The following is a 21,199-nucleotide window of genomic DNA, read 5'->3' on the forward strand; positions in this document are numbered from 1 at the left end:
AAAAAAAAAAAAAAAAAAAAGAAATAGGAGGTAGACTTCCAAGATTTAAGTTATGTCATGAACAGAGGGGAAAAAGATAAATGTAGTAAGCCCATCTTGGCATTTTCCTCATATGCATTTTCAGGAAAAAATTTAAGGAGGGATGATTCATTTGCATCAGGCTGGCTTTCTCTTAGTTAAGTACCTTTGTTTTATGTTACTGTTATTCCGTCTGCATAATGAATTACCCTAAAACGTAGTGGCTGAAAACAATAGAATTACTTTGCTTACAAATTATCAGCAGAGCTTTATGGGGAATAGCTCCTCTCTCCTTACGTGTCTTCCACTGGAAAGAGGGCTGCAAGATGAAAAACCTAAAACCCTACTCCTTGGCATGTCTGCCTGTTGATGGTGGAAAGACTCCAATAGTGCTGGTGAGGCTGGGGCTCCTAAGGCATGGCTCTCTGTTTCTATAGGAGAGCTCCATGTGGTTGCCCCACATTGCAGCTTCATTCAGTAGATGAACTCAGGGTTCTCAAAGTGTATGCCCCAAAGGATAGTGTCAGGAAAAGCCATATTGCTTTCTAATGCCTGAGGATGAGACGTAGACTCTAACTCTCAATGGAGGAGTGTCGATATCACATTGTAGGATAAGCATGTGGGATATGATATACAATGGTGTGGTCATCTTTAGAAAATACTGTCTGCCATATTTTGCTTTTTATAACATATGCTGAACTGCAGAACTATGAATTCTCTCTCATTATTTACTAGACAAAATAACTCACAGCTTTTAAGGCCTAACCTCGATTCCTTGAACAGAACAACTGGAAATGATAAAAAGATTAAGAAAACACTCATATTACATATCACACTCAACATTTTTGCACATGGGCATTGCACTAGAATCAGACAGAATTGCATTTGAATCTCAGCTCTGTTATTTTCTACGCAGGTATCTTCATCTGCAAATAAGAATTCCTATCTCAGGGCCGGGCGCGGTGGCTCACGCTTGTAATCCCAGCACTTTGGGAGGCCGAGGCGGGCGGATCACGAGGTCAGGAGATCGAGACCACGGTGAAACCCCGTCTCTACTAAAAATACAAAAAATTAGCCAGGCGTGGTGGCGGGCGCCTGTAGTCCCAGCTACTCGGAGAGGCTGAGGCAGGAGAATGGCGTGAACCCGGGAGGCGGAGCTTGCAGTGAGCCGAGATTGCGCCACTGCACTCCAGCCTGGGCGACAGAGCGAGACTCCGTCTCAAAAAAAAAAAAAAAAAAAAAAAAGAATTCCTATCTCAGGGTAGTTATGGTGATTAAATGAGAAAATTCACATAAACTCTGAGCAGAGTACCTGCCATATAGCTACTGGTTTTAGTAGGGAGTGGTAGTGATGGAGATAGAAATTAATAGAAATAATTACAGTGATGTACTTAAAGGTATCTATTTTAAGTCATGTCAATAGATTTTCTTCTGCTGCTCCTCTAAATTTCACAATAAGTAGGCTCCCCAGCCTCACATGCATTAGTGTTTAGAAATTCATGTAAATCTGATTAATGCACTTTGATTTGAATTAACCAGAGTCAAATCAAGTTTTCTCTAAAAGTAATACCTCGGCTCTCATTTTGGTTCAGCTATTCACAGTGAATTGCTGTGGAACTTGGGACTGGCAAGCTTTGTGCATTTGCGCAACTATAACATTGCTTAGCGTTGGTCTCTTCTACTATAGAATACCTGTTGGTTAGGAAGGTCGGCAAAAGTCTCTTTCACTAATAGTGAGTATGTGGCATATGCCCTTCAGCAGAAGACTGCCGCCCTTCAGAGAAGCCTTGTGAGCCTACCAATGCCCTCTGTGCTCTCTTCTTCCACTTAATGTCTTGAAGGTGCTTGTTGTCTATACTCTTCATGTAGCTTGTAACCTCAAACTCTCCTGTGGCCTCTCTTGCATTGCTGTTGCAACAGGTCACCTGCTCTTACTCACTAACTCTGCATTTGATCACTAACTTGTAGAATCTTTGAGGGCAAGTGATAAGTATACTGCTTCATGGATTCTTTCATCCACATATATGTATTCAACACCCACCACTTGCCAGGCACTGTTCTTAGTCCAGAGAATTCACAGTGAGCTACAGAAACTCCCTGTCTCAGACTGCACTCCTCTAGAAGCTGACCTGGAGATACGGGTTCATCTTCAGGCAGTTTATAGGAGAAGTGATGTCAGGAAACACCAGTAGAGGTGTGGGGGAAGTGGGATGGCAAGAAGAGGAAGCAAGGAAGAGGTATGTTTTCCAGAAGGTTAAACACTGGGGCCAACCAGAGCTCCAACCTATTAGGGAACCCCAGGAAACACCTATCTCAGCATTACCACACTTAATGAGTGAGGGAGCTGGGAGGTTTATACTCCCACCGACTCCCATCAGGGCTGCTTGCAGGGAGGGGCCACATGAATTCCTGAACCCTCCTGCAAATCTGAACTCCAGCAACTAGAAAAAGCTTGCAGGCGAATAATTGTACATAATAAAAGGTGGGCCAGTGTGGATTGAAGTAAACATTGCTGAGGCTGTGTGTCAGTTTCCTAGGGCTGCTGTAACAAAGCACCACAAACATGGATGGCCTAGAACAGCGACTGATGGTCCCACATCTCTGCAGGCCCGAAGTCTGAAATCAAGGAGTCAGCAGGGCCAGACATGCTCTGAAACTGCAGAGGAATCTTCCCTTGTCCTTTCCTAGCTTCTGGTGGTTTGCCGGCAATCTTTGGCATCCCTTATCTTGTAGAGGCATCGTTCTAATCCTCCACCTACATACGGTGCTCTTCCTCTGTCTTCACTTTGTCTTCCCTCTGTGTTCAAATTCCCCTTTATATAAGGACGCCAGTCATATTGGATTAGAGCCCCACCCAAATGAACTCATTTGAATTGATGACTTCTGTAAAGACTTTTTCCAATAAAGTTACATTCTGAAGTTCTGGGGGTTAGGACTTCAAATACATATATTTTTTATGCGACACAATTCAACCCATATCAGGGGATAAAAGTGAGTAGGCTGACAGCATCTGATGTAGTCTCTACTTTAAAGGACCTATACTCTAGTACAGGGGTCCCCAACCGATACCAACAGGGGTCTCCCCACGATACAGGTCTGAGGCTTGTTAGGAACAGGGCTGCAAAGCAGAAGCTGAGTGGCAGGTGAGCAGCATTACCTCCTGCGCTCTGCCTCCTGTCAGATCAGTGGTGGCATTAGATTCTCTAGGAACTTGAACCCTGTTGTGAACTGCGCATATGAGTGATCTAGGTTGCACACTCCTTATGAGAATCTAACTAATGCCTGATGATATGAGGTGGAACAGTTTCATCCTGAAACCATCCCCCCTCCATCCATGGAAACTTGTGTCTTCCACTGAGGCAGGAGTATAAGGTCTGGAGTGAGGGAAGCTAAGGTCGTTTCATGCTGACTTCCTAGAACTAAATTGAAAGGAAAACCCTAGCTTTCCACGCCTAAGGAAAAAAAGGACCAGAGGCTACTCCCTTTGCAAACCCCCCACCTTTTCTGCCAAGCAGATGGGAAATTGGCTGTCCGCAACCAATCAGACTGATGGCCGGTCTGGTCTTCCTTTGCCTAGAAGTGCAACTTTGTAACTCCACCTTAGCCTCTGACTGATTACAAAAAGCAACCAGTCAGATATTTGCACAGCAGTGTGAACTTCGTTACCTCCACTTCAGTCCACTTTGTAACTCCACTTCGCAACTCCTCCGATTGCAGGCCACCACTTCATTTACATGAGGTGAGGATGAAGTGGCCGGAGGGAAACCTCTAGCGGGTATTTGGACCCGAGAAGATTCTGTATCCGGGCGCTTGAGCCGCTGCTCAGGCCCATTCCCACACTGTGGAGTGTACTTTCATTTTCAATAAATCCCTGCTTTCGTTCTTTCGTTGCTTCATTCTTTCCGTGCTTTGTTGCGCATTTTTCCAATTCTTTGTTCAAAACGCCAAGAACCTGGACAACTTGCAGTCAAGACCCTCTACTGGTAACACCATGAAATCAGTCCCTGGTGCCAAAAAGGTTGGGAACCTCTGCTCTAGTAGGGGAGAACAATAAAGAAAATAAATAAATACAATATATAGTATACATGACAATGATAAATGCTATGGAGAAAAATGAAGACGGGAAGTAGGATGCTTCTTGGTATTCTCCAAAAGAGTTTGAATAGTTATGCACACACAGTTGGGGGTTCAATAAATATTTATGAATGTCACGACTGAGTGTCTGAATATACAGAGTGTGCTATTCACATGATCTTTCATTTGATATTTAATATCTATCAGTGGTCTGCCTAGTAGGTCTCTGTGGAGAATCTGGGTCTTTTTTTATTTGAATGGTTTGTTTATTCACTAAGAATTTTTGGCAGGTTTATATGTTGACTGTGGAGTTCAGAAAAGTAGTGACCAATTAGTTGTATCTGTAATCTCTCTGGAGAATTATTTTGAGGAAGAATGCTTAATACACGTACACAAACATATAAAACATATATAAACACATATATAAAAACACATTTAAATATAAAGTGCCTCAAAAAAAGCAATTTGGTAAAACATTAGCCTGAAAATAAAATACCAATACAGAAACAATTTCTAGTTTACTTAATGAGGACATGGTGATACCTCTCTACCTATTTCATGAAGCTTTTATTTGGTACATTTACTTTAATTTTTTAATGCAGAATCTCTCTTTAACAATTCTGACATGGGCTTTCTAAACACTGAAGTTATAATTATATAAACATTTCTGGGCCGGGCACGGTGACTCACACCTGTAATCCCAGCACTTTGGGAGTTCCAGGCGGGCGAATCACGAGGTCAGGAGGTTGAGACCATCCTGGCTAACATGGTGAAACCCTGTCTCTATTAAAAGTACAAAAAATTAGCCAGGCGTGGTGGCAGGCACCTGTAGTCCCAGCTACTCAGGAGGCTGAGGCAGGAGAAAGGTGTGACCCCCAGGAGGCGAAGCTTACAGCGAGCCGAGATCACACCACTGCACTCCAGCCTGGGCGACAGAGCAAGACCCCGTCTCAAAAAAAAAAAATTTCTGGCTCTGTTTTAGTTTCATGGTGGTAGAAATTATAGCCACAAAAATCCTCTAACTATATGTATTCTAGGGAGAAAATGACATTAATCCTGAACAATGGGTAATAATTGAGATGTGTTGTCAAGCAGTGCAGTGACAGAAAAATAACCTTGCTGATCTCCTCTGTATCATTGAATAATTATCAGCTATAAAAAAGGAATAGGTTGGTGCTATAATCTTTTTGTTATTATTGGGAGAAAGACTAATCTTATTTTGACAGTCCCTTATCTAAACTATTAACAATTTATTCATTCTGTATTATTAGGTTAAGTCACAATTGTGATCACTTATGGCTGGACATTCAGCTCTTTCAGATCTTGCTCCCTGGGCTCTGTGCCCTGAGACACATGGGGTTCCACTCAATACCGGTCTTAAATAGATAGGTTTTTTCTGAAAGCTACTAAGCACAGCTTGAATGCCAGTGCTTTCAATTAAACCTTCTAGGTTTTGTGCTGGTGTTAAATAGGCCACCACTGGGGTTGGTTGCTTCCAATAAATGTAGAACTAAAGGCAACTGTAGGGTGTAGAGAGAGATGATCCTTTAAACCAATATAGTGGAGATAAAAGATTGAACAAGCTGCTCTTTTTCTTGCTTGACTTAGAATAGACATGTTGTAAATGATACTCTTAAGCAACCAAAACACAGTAAAAATATCCACTGACAAAGGAAAAAGGGGAGAAAATAACTTTCAGTTAGCTGTGTTAGTTATTGGCAATGCATATATTAAAACAGAAAAGATGCTATTTCATTCTTCAGGGTTGACTTTATACTCAACAAGATGACATGGTGAAGAGTCATCAGAATAATCGATCTTCCTCCACTTTCCTTCTAACAGTCTCTTCGTGGCCTGTGCTGAGGACTACTTCAGTGTCCTGTAATTATCATCTACATTGAAAAACAAAGAGGACAGAGGCAAAGCTAGTGGCCCTCACCATCCCCTGCAAGCTGATTGCTTCTTACTGCAAGCGCGTGAGCATCTTCTTGAGAGCTTTCTTGGGCAATGGGAACCAGGCTTGGCCCATTCACAGGCAGGTGAGAAGGATGAGGAAATGGAGAAGGCGTTGTCCAGGGAGCAGTCTTCAACCCTCGCCCCTCAAATGAGACAACTCTGAATAAGATGTATTCTACACTCTCTTCCGAAGGTCCCCAGTTGGATGGAGCTCTAGCTGCTCATATGATAAGCTGCCTATTAATGCACCCAAGATTGCCTTTCCTCCTTGCTCTTTCTTCCTGCTGCTCTCCTACCAGTGTTTCCTGGGTTTGCCTCCAAATAAACCACTTCTACTCACATATTAGTGTTACTGTCAGTCGGAAGATTTTAGTGTTTCAGATATGTAGGAGCTCTTCAGCTTTTAAAATTGCCAATTTCTTCTTTCTTCAAAGCAGTATTCATAACTGGCCCGTATTTTTTTTTTCTGGAAGCATTTTATTATTGCTTAAAAATACCAGGAAGATTACCATGAAAACTGTGCATTTATAATTTAAGGATGGAATCTTCATGTAGTTTCTTAAACCTCAGAGGTGAAGGTATTACATATTCCAGAAATTCAGGAAACTTTCTGTGTTATAGAGTAGCAGGATATTGACACCTAGATTCTCTGGTTAAGAGAATGGGTACATGATTTTTAAATAATTGGTCTATGGGCTGCCCATGGTGGCTCACATCTGTAATCCCAGCTCTTTGGGAGGCTGAGGCAGGCGGATCTCTTCAGGCCAGGAGTTCGAGACCAGCCTGGGAAACATGGTGAAACCCTGTCTCTACTAAAAATACACAAATTAGCTGAGTGTGAGGGTGCGTCCCTGTAATCCCAGCTACTTGGGAGGCTGAGGCACAAGAATTGCTCAAATCTGGTATGCAGAGGTTGCAGTGAGCCAAGATTGCACCACTGCACTCCAGCCTGGCTGACAGAGTGAGACCCTGTCTCAAAAAAAAAAAAAAAAAAAAAAGAATTGGTTGGTCTGTGAGTAGTGATAGCAAAAATAGCATATTTTTCTTATTCGAAGAAATAATTATTGAGATCCTATTATGCACATGTTTTGTAAACTGGTCCCCTATGCATGGTGGGGCCCCACTTAAGCTCAGGACTAGACACTTACCAAATCCTGGAGAAGGGCCTGCTCGCTTCTAAGTTTCCTTACTTTGTGGAATTTAAAGTGATTGTCATACCCAAGTAAGAGATGCTTAGGGGGTGAGGAGAGGATTAATGCGGAGGCTAAGTTCTTACTCAAAGGCAGCTCAGTTTTAGGTCTCATTTTATGGCCATCATCCCATACAGATTTGCCAAGAAGCATTCCAAAATGATTCTTGACAATTAGCTATCAAATAGAAAAAGAAATAAGATACTTGGCCGGGCGCGGTGGCTCATGCCTGTAATCCCAGCACTTTGGGAGGCCAAGGAGGGAGGATCACGAGGTCAGGAGGTCGAGACTGGCACCACAGAAGTCATTTCTCTAGTTTGTCCCTTCAGAAGTGGCTTACGTGGTATAAGGCACTGCAAGAATAAATAAATACTTGTGGCTAGGACCAAAATAGCATATCCTCTGTGATGAGGAAGACCTTGAAATAAGTAGAAGTATGATGTTACAGGGGCAGAAATGTAGAAACAAAACTTTCATATAGGATATATACTGTGTACCTGTGTTAGTTCATTTTGCATTGCTATAAAGGAATACCTAAGGTTGGGTAATTTATAAAGAAAAAAGATTTATTTTGGCTCACAGTTCTGTAGACTGTACATGAAGCATAGTGCTGGCATCTGCTTCTTGTGGGGCCTCAGGAAGCTTCCAATCATGGCAAAAGGTGATGGGGGAGCAGACCTGTCACATGGTGACATAGCCAGTAAGAGAGAAGCCAACTCATTGAAATGATATATGTTGGCTGGCTAAGGATCAAGTCTGTCTCTCCTACTGATTACAACTAAAAAATCTGGGCAGAATGTGAATAGCACTGCCCAGGATCTCTGCAAAGTAACCACAGCAAGTGGGTTGAAGATTGATGTCAAAACATGAGTAATGACCCAAAAGGGGTAGCGCAGAGGGGTGGGATGTGGCAGGTGAGTTTCGTGTTGTTGTTCTCTTTGTCTCTCAGCATTGTCTCAAGAGGGGGTTTAAGTCCTAGAACTGCACAGCAGGTGCTGAAAGCAAATGCTTTAGGGAAGAATCCCTTCTTTTTGACTAAAGACAAGTGAAAAGGACCTCTGTATGCTGGAGAATGTGGGGAGAATCCCCCATCTCCTTTTTTAAATCTTTTACCTCCAAACCCTGCCCAGAGCAGCTCAGTAACTGAGCTGCATAGATGTATGGTAGTGAAGCAAAAACCTAAAACCATGAGAGAAGGCTTGTCTTTCTAGCCAGAGGAGCTAAAAAGAAGCTCCTATTGTCCAGAGTGTACACAATCCATGCCATTTTTCTCATTCTCTTTTCTTTTGCCACTTAACCTTAAAGTAACTCTATTTACTCAAAAGTACATGACATTGTGAGAGGCTAAACCTCTAAGAAGATTCAATCTTTCTGGCTAGAGATACCAGGGGAAAAAGGCCATTGATTATGGGAATGGTGGGAGAAAATTCGGAGACAAAAGAGCTGAAGAAATGGAATTCCAAATTTCGGGTATGTAATGACATAACTCTTGGACTCACCCTGAGCTAAGTATGTATGGAACAAAACCAAGGCATAGCAAAGATTGTGAGGGCTGCACTACAATATAAACTATGACTCAGATTTCAGGCTCTTCTCCAAGTACAGCATGCATCAGCCTGGCCCAAAGAGCACAGTAAAGACTTTGAAAACGGAATTGACATTGGCACCACCATCACTGGAGGTGAAACTTCTTGACAGTCTGAAGCTAATCTGTTACTTAGCAGTTACTAAAAAAACATTAACATTTTTTAGATTATAACAGGACCTACAAACTTGCAAGATGAAACTAAAATGTTCTAGATACAATCCAAAATTATGTGACATAATAAGAATGAGAAAAATCTGAAAAATTTACTGTCTTCAAGGCAAAAGACAGTAAATAGATGCCCAACGTAAGATGACCTAAGCCTTGGAATAGTCTGTCAAAGACTTTAATGCAACTATTATAACTATCTTCTGTGAGATAAAGTTAATGCTCTTGAAAGATAGAAGCTCTCAGCAAAGACATAAGTAAAAAACTGCCAAATGGAAATTCAAGAACTAAAAAAAAAAATGATAGAACTTCAACATGCATTAAAAAAAACCTGATAGAACTGCAAGAAAAAAATTGGCAAATCCACAACTATAGCAGATATTTTAGTGTTTCCACTTTAATAATTGATAGACTAGTGTATTTGCCTATTTTCACATTGCTATAAAGAAATACCTGAGATTGGGTAATTTATAAAGAAAATAGGTTTAATTGGCTCATTGTTATGCAGGCTATACAGGAAGCATGCGACTTCTGGTTCTGGGGAGGCCTCGGGGAACTTTTGCTCATGGTGGAAGGCAAAGCGAAAGCAGGTATCTTCACATGGCTGGAGCAGGAGGAAGAGCATGAGAAGGGAGGTGCTACAGACTTTTTTTTTATTATTATTATACTTTAAGTTCTAGGGTACATGTGCACACAGACTTTTAAACAACCAGATCTCACAACAACTCATTCACTCGCTATCACGAGAACAGCACCAAGGGCATGATGCTAAACTATTCATGAGAATTCCACCCATATGATCCAGTCACCTTCCACTAGGTCCCACCTCTAACACTGGGGATTACAATTCCACGTGAGATTTGATGGGAACACAGATTCAAACCATATCAAGTAGGTAGTCAGAAAATCAATAAGTATGTAGAAGACTTCGACAAAACATTCTTTGCAGTTGCAAAGAATGGAATATTTATCAAGATAGGAGATATTCTGGATTATACTACAAATCCTTATAAATTTAAAAGGATTAAAGTCATACTCAGTGATATGGTTTGGCTATGTCCCCCGAAATCTCATCTTGAATTGTAGCTCCCACAATTCCCAGGTGTTGTGGGAGGGGCTCAGTGGCAGATAATTGCATCATGGGGGTGGGTCTTTCCTGTGCTGTTCGTGATAGTGAATAAATCCCACAAGATCCAACGCTTTTATAAGGGGGTGTTTCCCTGCAGAAGTTCTCTTTTGCCCGCTGCCATGTAAGATATGTCTTTCGCCTTCTGGCATGATTGTGAGGCCTCCCCAGCCACGTGGCACTGTGGGTCCATTAAACCTCTTTTTCTTTGTAAATTATCCCATCTCAGGTATGCCTTTATCGGCAGCATGAAAACAGACTAATACACTCAGTATGTTCATTCATCACAATGGAATAGATTGGAAATCAATAACAGAAATAGCTCTAGAGAATTGGTACATATCTAAAAATTAAATACCACACATGAAAATAACCCAGAAGCTAAAGCAGAAATCAAAAAAGAAATTAGAAAGTACTTTGGACTGAATGACACAACATATCAAAATTTGCAGGACGTTGCTAATGTAGTACTTAGGAAGAAATTTATAGCACTAATACCCATAACAGAGGAGAAGAAAGGTTTCAAATCAGTGCCTTCGGTTTGCATCTCAAGGAACTAGAAAAAAAAAAGGCAAATTAAAAACAAAGTAAGCAGAAGACAGGAAATAATAAAGTCAATGCTGAAGTCTAAGAAGTAAAAAACAGGAACACCGTAGAGACAATTATTGAAGCAAAAAGCTGGACTTCTGTGATGATCAATAAAAATAAAAATAATAAATCTCTAGCAAGCATGATTGTGAAAAAAAAGAGAAGGCACAATCCATCAATATCAGGAATGACAGAAATGAGACCATTACACATTCTGTATATATTTAAAAGATAATAAGGGAATACTATGAGTGACTTTATGCCAGTAAATTTGGCAATGTATGTGAAATGGACAAATATATGAAATGAACAGATTTCTTGAAACACCTAAACTACAAAAGTTAACTCAAAAAAATGATAGCCAACGTATATGAAATGGACAAATATATATGAAATGGACAAATTTCTTGAAAGACCTAAACTACAAAAGCTAACTCAAAAAAAAAAAAAAAAAAACCAGATAGCCTAAACAGCCTTTTATCTACTTAAGAAATTAAATTTGTAGTTAAAAGCCTCCCTACAATGATAAATCCAGGGCCAGATGTCCTTACTGGTAAATCCAGTCAAGCATTTAAGTAAGAAATCAAAACAATTCAGGTAAACTCTTCTAAAAATTGAAGAGAGGCAATACATCCCAATCCATTCTCTGAGACCACTATAACCTTGATATCAAAATCAAAGCCATCACAAGAAAATAAAACTACAGACATATATTCCTCAAGAATATACATGTAAAAATTCTAAATAAAATTCAACAATTTTGATAAAGATAATACTTCATAACTATGTAGAGCACATTCCAGGAATATAACACTCAAAAGTAAGTCAATTTAATTCACTATAAAAAAGCAAGAAAACAAAATCTTTATGATCTTTGACCATGTAAAGAGTTCCCCAATACACCATCAGAAGCACAATCTGTTTTAAAAAAGATAAATACAACCTCATCAAAATTAAAACATTTGCTCCTTGAAAGAACCTATTAGAGAATGAAAAGTCACAGACTAGAAGAAGATAATAGCAAATAGAATATCTTATAAAGAACATTTATTACAGCTCAGGAAAAGGAGTGGGAAAAAAGATTTATTCATAACATATGAAAAACACTCAAAAATTCATTAATAAGAAAACAAGCCAATAATAAAATGTGCAAAATATTTAAACAATTCATTAAAGAAGATATATCGATGGTAAATAAGCCCATAAAAAGAAGTGCAACATCAACATCATTGGAGATATACCAATTAAAACCACAATTGGGTACCACTACATACCTACTAGAATGGCTATAATAAATAAAAACAGCAATACTAAATGCTGATGAGGATTTTGAACAACTGGCATAGATAGATCACCTGTGAGAATGTAAAATGGTACAGCCACTTTGGAAAGCAGCTTGACGGTTTCTTATAAAGTTAACTATATGCTTACTATATGACCCATCTATTCCACTCCTGGGTATTTTCTCAAGAGAAATGAAAATATGTTGGTGAATAAACCTGTACGCTAATAGTTATAAGCAGCTTTATTCATAATTTCTAAAACAACCTAATGTCCTTTAACTGGTGAAGGGGTTAAAGAAAGACTACTGAGAAATAAAAAGGAACAATTGAAAACTTGCAGTGAGATGGATAATTATTTTATTATGCTAATTTAAGGAAGCCAGGCTCAAAAGACCACTACTGTATGATTCCATGTATATGACATCCAAAGAGACGTACAAAGGGAATGGATAATGCATCAGTGTTTGCAGAGGTTAGGGTGGGGGAGCATTCGAGCACAAAGTAGGAGGAAGAGAGAATTTTGAGGAAGATGAAACTGTTTATTGTCTTGACCATGATGGCGTTTACATACTTCATGCATTTGTGGTACACAGAATAATGGCCCTTGACAATGATGTTCATATTTGAATCCCCAGAACCAGTAAATACGTTAGGTCACAAGACAAAGGGAAATTAAGGTTATGGATTAAGGTTTCTAATCAGTGTACCTTCAAATAGAGAGATTATCCTGGATTATCCAGGTAGGCCCAGTATCTTTAAAGGTGAAAAAGGGAGATGGAAAAGGAGGAGATTTGAAAAGGACTTAGCTTGCCTTTGCAAGGCAACCATAAGCCAAGGAATGTGGTCAGCCTCTAGGAGATGGAAAAAGGCAAGGAAACAATTATCTCCTGAGCTTCCATAAAGGAAGACAGCTCTGTCCTCAACTTGACATTAGCCCAGTGAGAATCTTGCCAGACTCTGACTTATAGAGCCTTCAGGTACTATATTTGTTTTGCTGAAGTCACTAAATTTGTGGCATTTTGTTCTGGTATCAATAGAAAATTAATACAGCGTTCACCTGTGAAAATTCATAGAACTGTGTATCAAAAGAAATGAACTTTACTCATGTAAATTTGCAAGTAAATTAAAAACATTTAAAGTTACATATGTGGCTCACCTTGTATTTCTACTGAACACAGTGATTTAGACCATCTCACAAGTAGGAAACAACTTTTTATCCCGAATATCTAGAACAGTGGCTGATGGGAAACACCATAACTATAAAACACATAGTAGATTCATATGTGAATTTAAAAATATGCTGGTATTGCATTTCTCTCTTTTTTTTTTAGGGACGGAGTCTCTCTCTTTCGCCCAGGCCGGACTGCAGTGGCGCTATCTCGGCTCCCTGCAAGCTCCGCCTCCTGGGTTCATGCCATTCTCCTGCCTCAGCCTCCCGAGTAGCTGGGATTATAGGCACCCGCCACCGCGCCCGGCTAATTTTTTGTATTTTTAGTAGAGACGGGGTTTCACCGTGGTCTCGATCTCCTGACCTCGTGATCCGCCCGCCTCGGCCTCCCAAAGTGCTGGGATTACAGGCGTGAGCCACCGCGCCCGGCTGCATTTCTCTTTTTAAGCCTATCTGCCAATCCCCCTACAATCATGAGGTGCCCTCAAGTTTCTCTCTGATACATTTTCCTCTTCCTGACTTACTCCTTTCCTTTGTTAGAGCCAGGGAAGTTGTGGTGGATAAATCTTTTGTTTTAAAATGATTCTGTGAGCACAAGGACTCAGTTTTCAAAACCAAAGTTTAGTGCATATGAACAAATGCCAGAGTACTTTAGGTATAGAATATTTAAAGATGGTCACAGAAAATGTACAGCTTTGGTTGTCTTCAAGGAGTATGGATGAAAGGTGACACTAATACAAAAGGTAATTATTCTGCATTGTTTTCTGAACCGAGACACTTCAGTATTACTGTGAATGTTATTTTTGATCACGTAATTTTCACAATGCTTATATTCTTTAGAAGAGGATTAAGAATTTCATATTTTTGTTTCAAAAGAGGAGACAGATTGCTCTTACTGAGATAGCAATGTTCATGTGTAAAACTCTCATCATTAATGTCTGAAACACGGAAAATTGGAAGGAATTACGAAGATTGTTAATTTTCATGGCAAAAGTTGAGACACATAGTTTAAGGAGATTCTTCACTTTTTGGAAGAATTTTAAACCAGCTATGTCCCTTGGAGAGGAGACATAGACACCTGAAGTTACAGACAAAATTAGTGTGCTGTTTTTCCTGGCTATAAGGAACATGCCTTTCATCAGCATCACAAAGAGAACAGGTATGCCTTCACAGATGCAAAAAAGCCCACTTGTGCATTTAGTACTTGCGGAGAAGAGTTCTTTCTTTCTTTTTGGGGGGGGTGGGCGGGAGGCAGGGGAAGGGCCTGTTGCCCAGGCTGGAGTGCAGTGGCACCATCTCGGCTCACTGCAGCCTCCACCTGCCGGGTTCAAGCAATTCTCCTGCCTCAGCCTCCTGAGTAGCTGGGACTGCAGGCACGCACCACCATGCCCGGCTAATTTTTTGTATTTTTAGTAGAGATGAGGTTTCGCCATGCTGGTCAGGCTGGTCTCGAACTCCTGACCTCATGATCCACCTGCCTCAGCCTGCCAAAGTGCTGGGATTACAGAGGTGAGCTACTGTGCCTGGCCCAGAGTTATTTCATGTATATTATTTGCATATCAGTATTCCAAAGTGTGTTTTATAGAACACTGGTCACATATGCATATTTAAGAGGAAAAGGATTCCATGATGAAATTATGGGGAATATATTCAACTACATACACTTTTGGAGATTCTTAATACACATCACTATTTTTTACATCTTATAGACCTCGACTGAATTTATTTGATAGATAAATACTTGACTCCAACTGTCACTGGAAATACATTGTTAGTGCATTTTGTAGATGCAACGTGAATTTAAAGCAATATATTTATTTGTTTGAAACCTTTGTTGAAGTCTCATTTATCTGTATATTTAGATTTTACTACTTCAAATGCCTAAAGAAATCTGTTCATCTGAAAGCAAACTGTTTATATAAAAGAAGAGTGGGCCGGGCGCGGTGGCTCACGCTTGTAATCCCAGCACTTTGGGAGGCCGAGGCGGGCGGATCACGAGGTCAGGTGATCGAGACTACAGTGAAACCCCGTTTCTACTAAAAATACAAAAAATTAGCCAGGCGTGGTGGCGGGCGCCTGTAGTCCCAGCTACTCGGAGAGGCTGAGGCAGGAGAATGGCGTGAACCTGGGAGGCCGAGCTTGCAGTGAGCCGAGATTGCGCCACTGCACTCCAGCCTGGGCGACAGAGCGAGACTCCGTCTCAAAAACAACAACAACAACAAAAGAAGAGTGATATTTTAGCTTGTAAATGATTTTGGCTAAATATCAGTCTTTAATATCTACTGAAAAGGAATATACTTTCTTGATTAAGAAGAAACTGTAACTCTATTTTAACTAGATGCTAAAGTTCAAAACAATCGAACCCACTATATTACGGTTTTTTCCTGTTACATTTCATGGAAAACTGCTAGAAAACTTCCTTATCTAAATTACTCACTACGTTTTGGGCTTTGGCAGGCACTTTATTCACTGTCTCATTTAATTCTCAGCACACAGTGTAATATTATACAGATGTGGGATCCGAGGTTCAGAGAGGTTAAGAATTTTTTTATTAGCAGCTTTATTGAAATATAATTTGCATACCATAAAATTCTTCCATTTAAAATGTACAGGTTAGTGGTTTCTAGTGTATTCACAGAATTGTGCAACTATCACCAAAATCTAACTTTGAACACTTTTATCACCCCAAAAAGAAACTCCACACCTATGAGCAATAAATCCCATTCCATCCTCCTTTCCAGTCCTAGGCAACTACTAATCTACCTTCTGTCTCTATGGATTTGCTTATTCTGGATATTTTATATAAATGGAATCATACATATGTGGTCTATTGTGACTGGCTTCTTCACTTAGCACAGTGCTTTTTTTGTTTGTTTTTTTTAGACGGAGTCTCACTCTCTCCCAGGCTGGAGTGCAGCGGTGCGATCTCGGCTCACTGCAAGCTCTGCCTCCTGGGTTCACGCCATTCTCCTGCCTCAACCTCCAGAGTAGCTGGGACTACAGGCGTCTGCCACCACACCTGGCTAATTCTTTGTATTTTTAGTAGAGATGGGGTTTCACCGTGTTAGGATGGTCTCGATCTCCTGACCTTGTGATTCGCCCGCCTGGGCCTCCCAAAGTGCTGGGATTACAGGCGTGAGCCACCACGCCCAGCTGGCACAGTGCTTTTAAGCATATGGTTGATCCATATGGTGGCAGTGTCATTACTTAATGTTTTTGTAGTTGAATAATATTCCATTGTGTGGATATATAACATTTAAAAATCAATTTATAAATTGATGGACATTTGAGTTGTTTCCACTTTTTGGCTATTGTAAATAATGGTGCAATAAACATTTATGTACAAATTTTCATGTGGACGTATGTTTTCAATTCACTTGGGTTTATACCTAGGAGTGGAATTGTTATGTCGTATAATAACTCTATGTTTGAGTTTTGAGGAACTGCCAAACTGTTTTGCTCAACCTGGATAATCTCAATTGGCCAATTTTGATGTTCACTGATTCTTCTGCCAGGTCAAATTTGCTGTTGAGCTTCTCCAGTCAATATTTCATTTCAATTATTGAACTTCCCCACTCAAGAGTTTTTTGAATTCTTTCTATAATCCTATCTCTATTTAATGAAACATCGTCAAAATTTTCTTTAATTGTTTAGACGTAATTTAGTTCTTTGACTACATTTATACTAGCTAACTTAAAAAGCCCTTAGCTGTTAAGCCAACATCTGAATTATCTGGGGACATTTTCTATCCGCTGCTTGTCTTTTGTATGGGCCATACCTTCCTCTTTCTTTGCATGTCTCATAATTTGTTTCTGAAATTGAGACATTGTAGATAACATAGTAGCAACTCTAGTATTAGACTTCTCTCCTTTGCCCCTCACCCCATTTAACAAAATGGTTGTTTCCACTTTGCATTTTGTTTTTGTTACTTATTTGTCATCAGCTTTCCTGGACGAATCCTCTAGATTCTATATTCCCTGCAGTATGCAGCCCATGAGTTCCTTACTGGCATTTTTTTTTTCTTAAAGGCACACCTTCAAACTTCAGGCAGGAGTCGGCTTTAGCTTTCACTTCCTGCTTATGTAGGGCTTCAAGGTCAGTAAGAGCTGAGTGTTTGGAGCTTTCACCTTTCCCAGGTCTTTCTTGGGCACGCCCAACTCATGTGCATAATCCTGCACATGCGCACAGCCCTTCTAGCATCTCAGAAATATGTCAGAGCTTTTCAAAGTTCCCTGTGGTCATCTAGTTCTCTAACTCATCCTTTTACATTTTTGTCCAGGGTTCTGTTTGCCCGAATGAAATTACAGCCTTAGGCAGCTGTTAGGTGACAGTGTTACCAGTAGATGCCATTGTTTTCATTCATGCCCTCAGGATAATACTTTTTTTTTCATCTGATCTGAGATTCAAGACAAATCAAATAGAAAAAACAACCTGCCTTAGAATGGGGATTTACTGGAGAGCAGCTAATTTGATCAACATATTGACTATCCTCTCTGGAGATGCAGCTTTTAATGGAGCTCCAAAGAGGTCAGTTTTCTCTGTAGGCTGCCAGGCTGCAGGCATTTTATAGTCACCTGGCCACTGAGCTGGGAATGGAGGTGGGATGGGAATTGTCCTAACTGAAAATGACACAAACTCGCTGTTTTAAAGAAATGATTGGCCGGGCGCGGTGGCTCAAGCCTGTAATCCCAGCACTTTGGGAGGCCGAGGCGGGCGGATCACGAGGTCAGGAGATCGAGACCATCCTGGCTAACACGGTGAAACCCCGTCTCTACTAAAAATACAAAAAAATTAGCCGGGCGTGTTGGCAGGCGCCTGTAGTCCCAGCTACTCGGAGAGGCTGAGGCAGGAGAATGGCGTGAACCCGGGAGGCGGAGCTTGCACTGAGCCGAGATGCGCCACTGCACTCCAGCCTGGACGACAGAGCGAGACTCCGTCTCAAAAAAAAAAAAAAAAAAGAAATGATTATATGTGATTTTTTTTTTGCTTGTATTTTTATTATTTTATAGGGAAGAGGGTTTGCCAAGGTCCTCATTCCACAGTTTTAGCTAGAAAATCTAAACTCAGGTATCTCAGAGTAAAATACTCATGCTGTTAATCCTTGTGCTTAGTTTACTTAATAAATGGCTTAATGAATATAAAGTGCTTAGAAAAGTTTGGGGCATATATAGGTAAATATGATAAGCATATAAGTTATGAGTGTTAGCTATTATTATCCTTTTCTTTTATCCTCCCCGAGAGTGGCTTCTCTCTTCTGCTTCCATTTGGAGCACAGTGAATAGATTATTTGAAGCTACAATGCTATGAAACCATTGATAGTTGAGAAAAGCATTTAAAATGTATTTTCACAGATTTAACACAGTAACTACAGCTGTGCAGAGGGCTTTAAACTCTAAAGTAGCATGCTGCAGACGAATAGATTCTACTCAAACCTGGGGATAAAAGGAGGTCTAGTTCTAAACAGTGAATGGAGACAAACAGCGTAATAACCAAGGTATTAACTCATACTTAGGGTCTGTTCCTTCTTCAATGTAACATTTCTAAGTAAAAAAAAAAAAAAAAAGTTATTTTACCCTTAAAAACCTAATTGAGTAGAAAAAATATCCTTTCCATTTTAGTTTGTAAGCTGTACTTCTGGGGACTGTGGCTGTTCATAGTCAAGCTGCCAATGAGAGCATATTCTGATTCTAAGTGAGATACATAGGAGGAAATTGGGAGCCTCCCGACAATGACATTTTACCTACATCTTCTAATTGGAAAACAACCCCCAGTCTACATAGAATAGAGAAGTGTGAACCAGACTAGTGAATCCTGTGGGGAGAGACTCTTGTGGGAGGTGGCTATTCATGTCCCGGAGCAGAATGTAGAAAGAGAATATTCTAATTTTTCAAAGAATAAAAATTACCTAAAATAACAGCAGCTCTTGATAATCTATGACCAATCGACCTAAAATCTCTGGGGGATAGATCTAGTAGTCTTAAAGATTAAATAAGAGAAGGCCAGGTGCCTATATTTATTAATGAAATGGAAGACCCACTTTAGGCTGAAACTGGCATTTGGACATGTTAGGTAACATGGGGTACCTTAAAATGGCGCCGTACCTTAAGATGGGGCCGGTTCCGGGTTCTTCTCCCCTCCTTGACCGGGCACTGTCTGAACCCGCCAAAGGAGAGCCAATCAGAAAGAAGCATCTCCTGCCTTCCCTTGGGCCCGCCCCTAGCCCAATCCACGTAGGCCCAAGGGATATAAAACCCAGCACACCAGCAGCCCTCTCTCTCTTCTCTTCCTTCTCCTTGCGTGGTGCCGCTCGATACCTCCAATAAAGATCTCTCGATACCTCCACCGCTCGATACCTCCAATAAAGATCTCTTGACCGTGACCCGTGTAGTTTGGTCTCTGCCCAGCCCCTTTCAGGACATGAAGAGGCAAGTTTGACAAAATCAGGAGCCATGCTGCCAGATGCCAATTTTCATGATGGATTTTTATTTCATTTTTTATTGGAGAGAAGCAAAAAAGTGGCTTTTTACAAGGATGCCAAGAGAGAAGGGGCAGGCCAAGGCATTCTTTTGACTCAGATGCCCTGCACAGGTGTTCGGGGCCCAGGTTTGGGAACAGAGCATGGCCTCCATCTGCAGGCTGCGGAGGCTCCAGGGAATGCTGAGTGGCTCCAGGATTTGAAGTCTTGGAAGCTCAAGGAGGATGACCCAAACAAAGATTCCTTTACCAAACTCCAGCCAGGCTCTTTTGAGCCCTCCTCTCAACTAGGTCTAACCTTGGCTCATAAATTTGGGCAAACACTAGCACAGCCTCTAACAGCTAAGGCCACATCCCTTAATGACCCTACCCCTCTTTAAAGTGACTGCCTGAGAAAACTCAAGGCTGCCAAAGAAGATTCACTGTTTGTTGTGGCCAACACCTGAGGGTAGGGCCTCTGACTTCCAGTCTCAGTGGGAGGATAGACTCCTAACTTTGATTAATTGCCAGCTGGTAGAGACAGCTGGCCTAAGGCATTTAAACTGACTAACCCTTTGTAATTGTTCACTTCTCTGACTCTACTACTCCCCTCCACCACCATTCCCCGCACCCCCCCCCCAGTATTCCCTTATTCTCTCTTTAAAACATGCATTCACATCTGAACAAATGGAAGTTGAGTTCAGTACATGCTGCACTCTTTTCTCTATTGCAACTCTTCTTATTGATTAAAATCTGTCTTTACCACTTTAACTAGAGCCCTGTGTTGTTCATCTTTGACATTCCCCCAGCAGAGTTGGCACTGAATTGCAATGAACAAGGCAACAGCTGCTCTCAGGTAGAGACCCTCAACTAGGAGGATTATCAAAAACCAAAAGCAGTGGTGTGTGAGTTTGAGACCTACCCCTTAGGAATCCTGGAAATAATTGTGTGAAGCTTAAGGAAGGGATTTGAGGGCCTACATTTGCCCCGTTGGTGTTATGCTCCAATCAGGAAAATTGCAGTGAATATGATTGCTTTAATGTCTGTAAACTAATGAGGATTGACGACATCGTGATAGTCTCCATTTATTAAGCACCCCCTCCATGACCAGCAATGCAATATATTCTTGTCTATAGTGCTTAAAGCAATTCTTTGAGGTTGTTTTCACTCTCTCCGTTTAATAGATTAAAAAGTAAGGCAAAAAAGGTGGAGCAACTTTCCCAAGAACACACACATAGTATTTGACAGAATCAAAATTGAAACTCAGATCTTCTTCATCCAAAATGTAATTCTCATTTCAGTTCACCCTGTCTCATGCCGTCTGTAGAAGCATATTTCTTAGTTACACCTTCAAAATGTCTGAATACTATTTTGAGTAAGTAGAAAAGGCCAATACAGCAACAACAACAAACTTCAAAGAAAAAGGCAAATATTAATAAATGATAAAAGGCATTTTTACTGTTAACATGTTAATGGGTCCTACACAATCACAATGGGCAACCTGGGAGAATGGAAAAAAAAAAAATGCCTGCAGGCAAAGGGCACAAAGAGTGCAAAGGAAACTTGACTCATAAGGCTATTCATGTAATA

Source organism: Hylobates moloch, unplaced genomic scaffold (assembly GCF_009828535.3).
Source record: "Hylobates moloch isolate HMO894 unplaced genomic scaffold, HMol_V3 SCAFFOLD_21, whole genome shotgun sequence".
NCBI lineage: Eukaryota > Metazoa > Chordata > Mammalia > Primates > Hylobatidae > Hylobates > Hylobates moloch.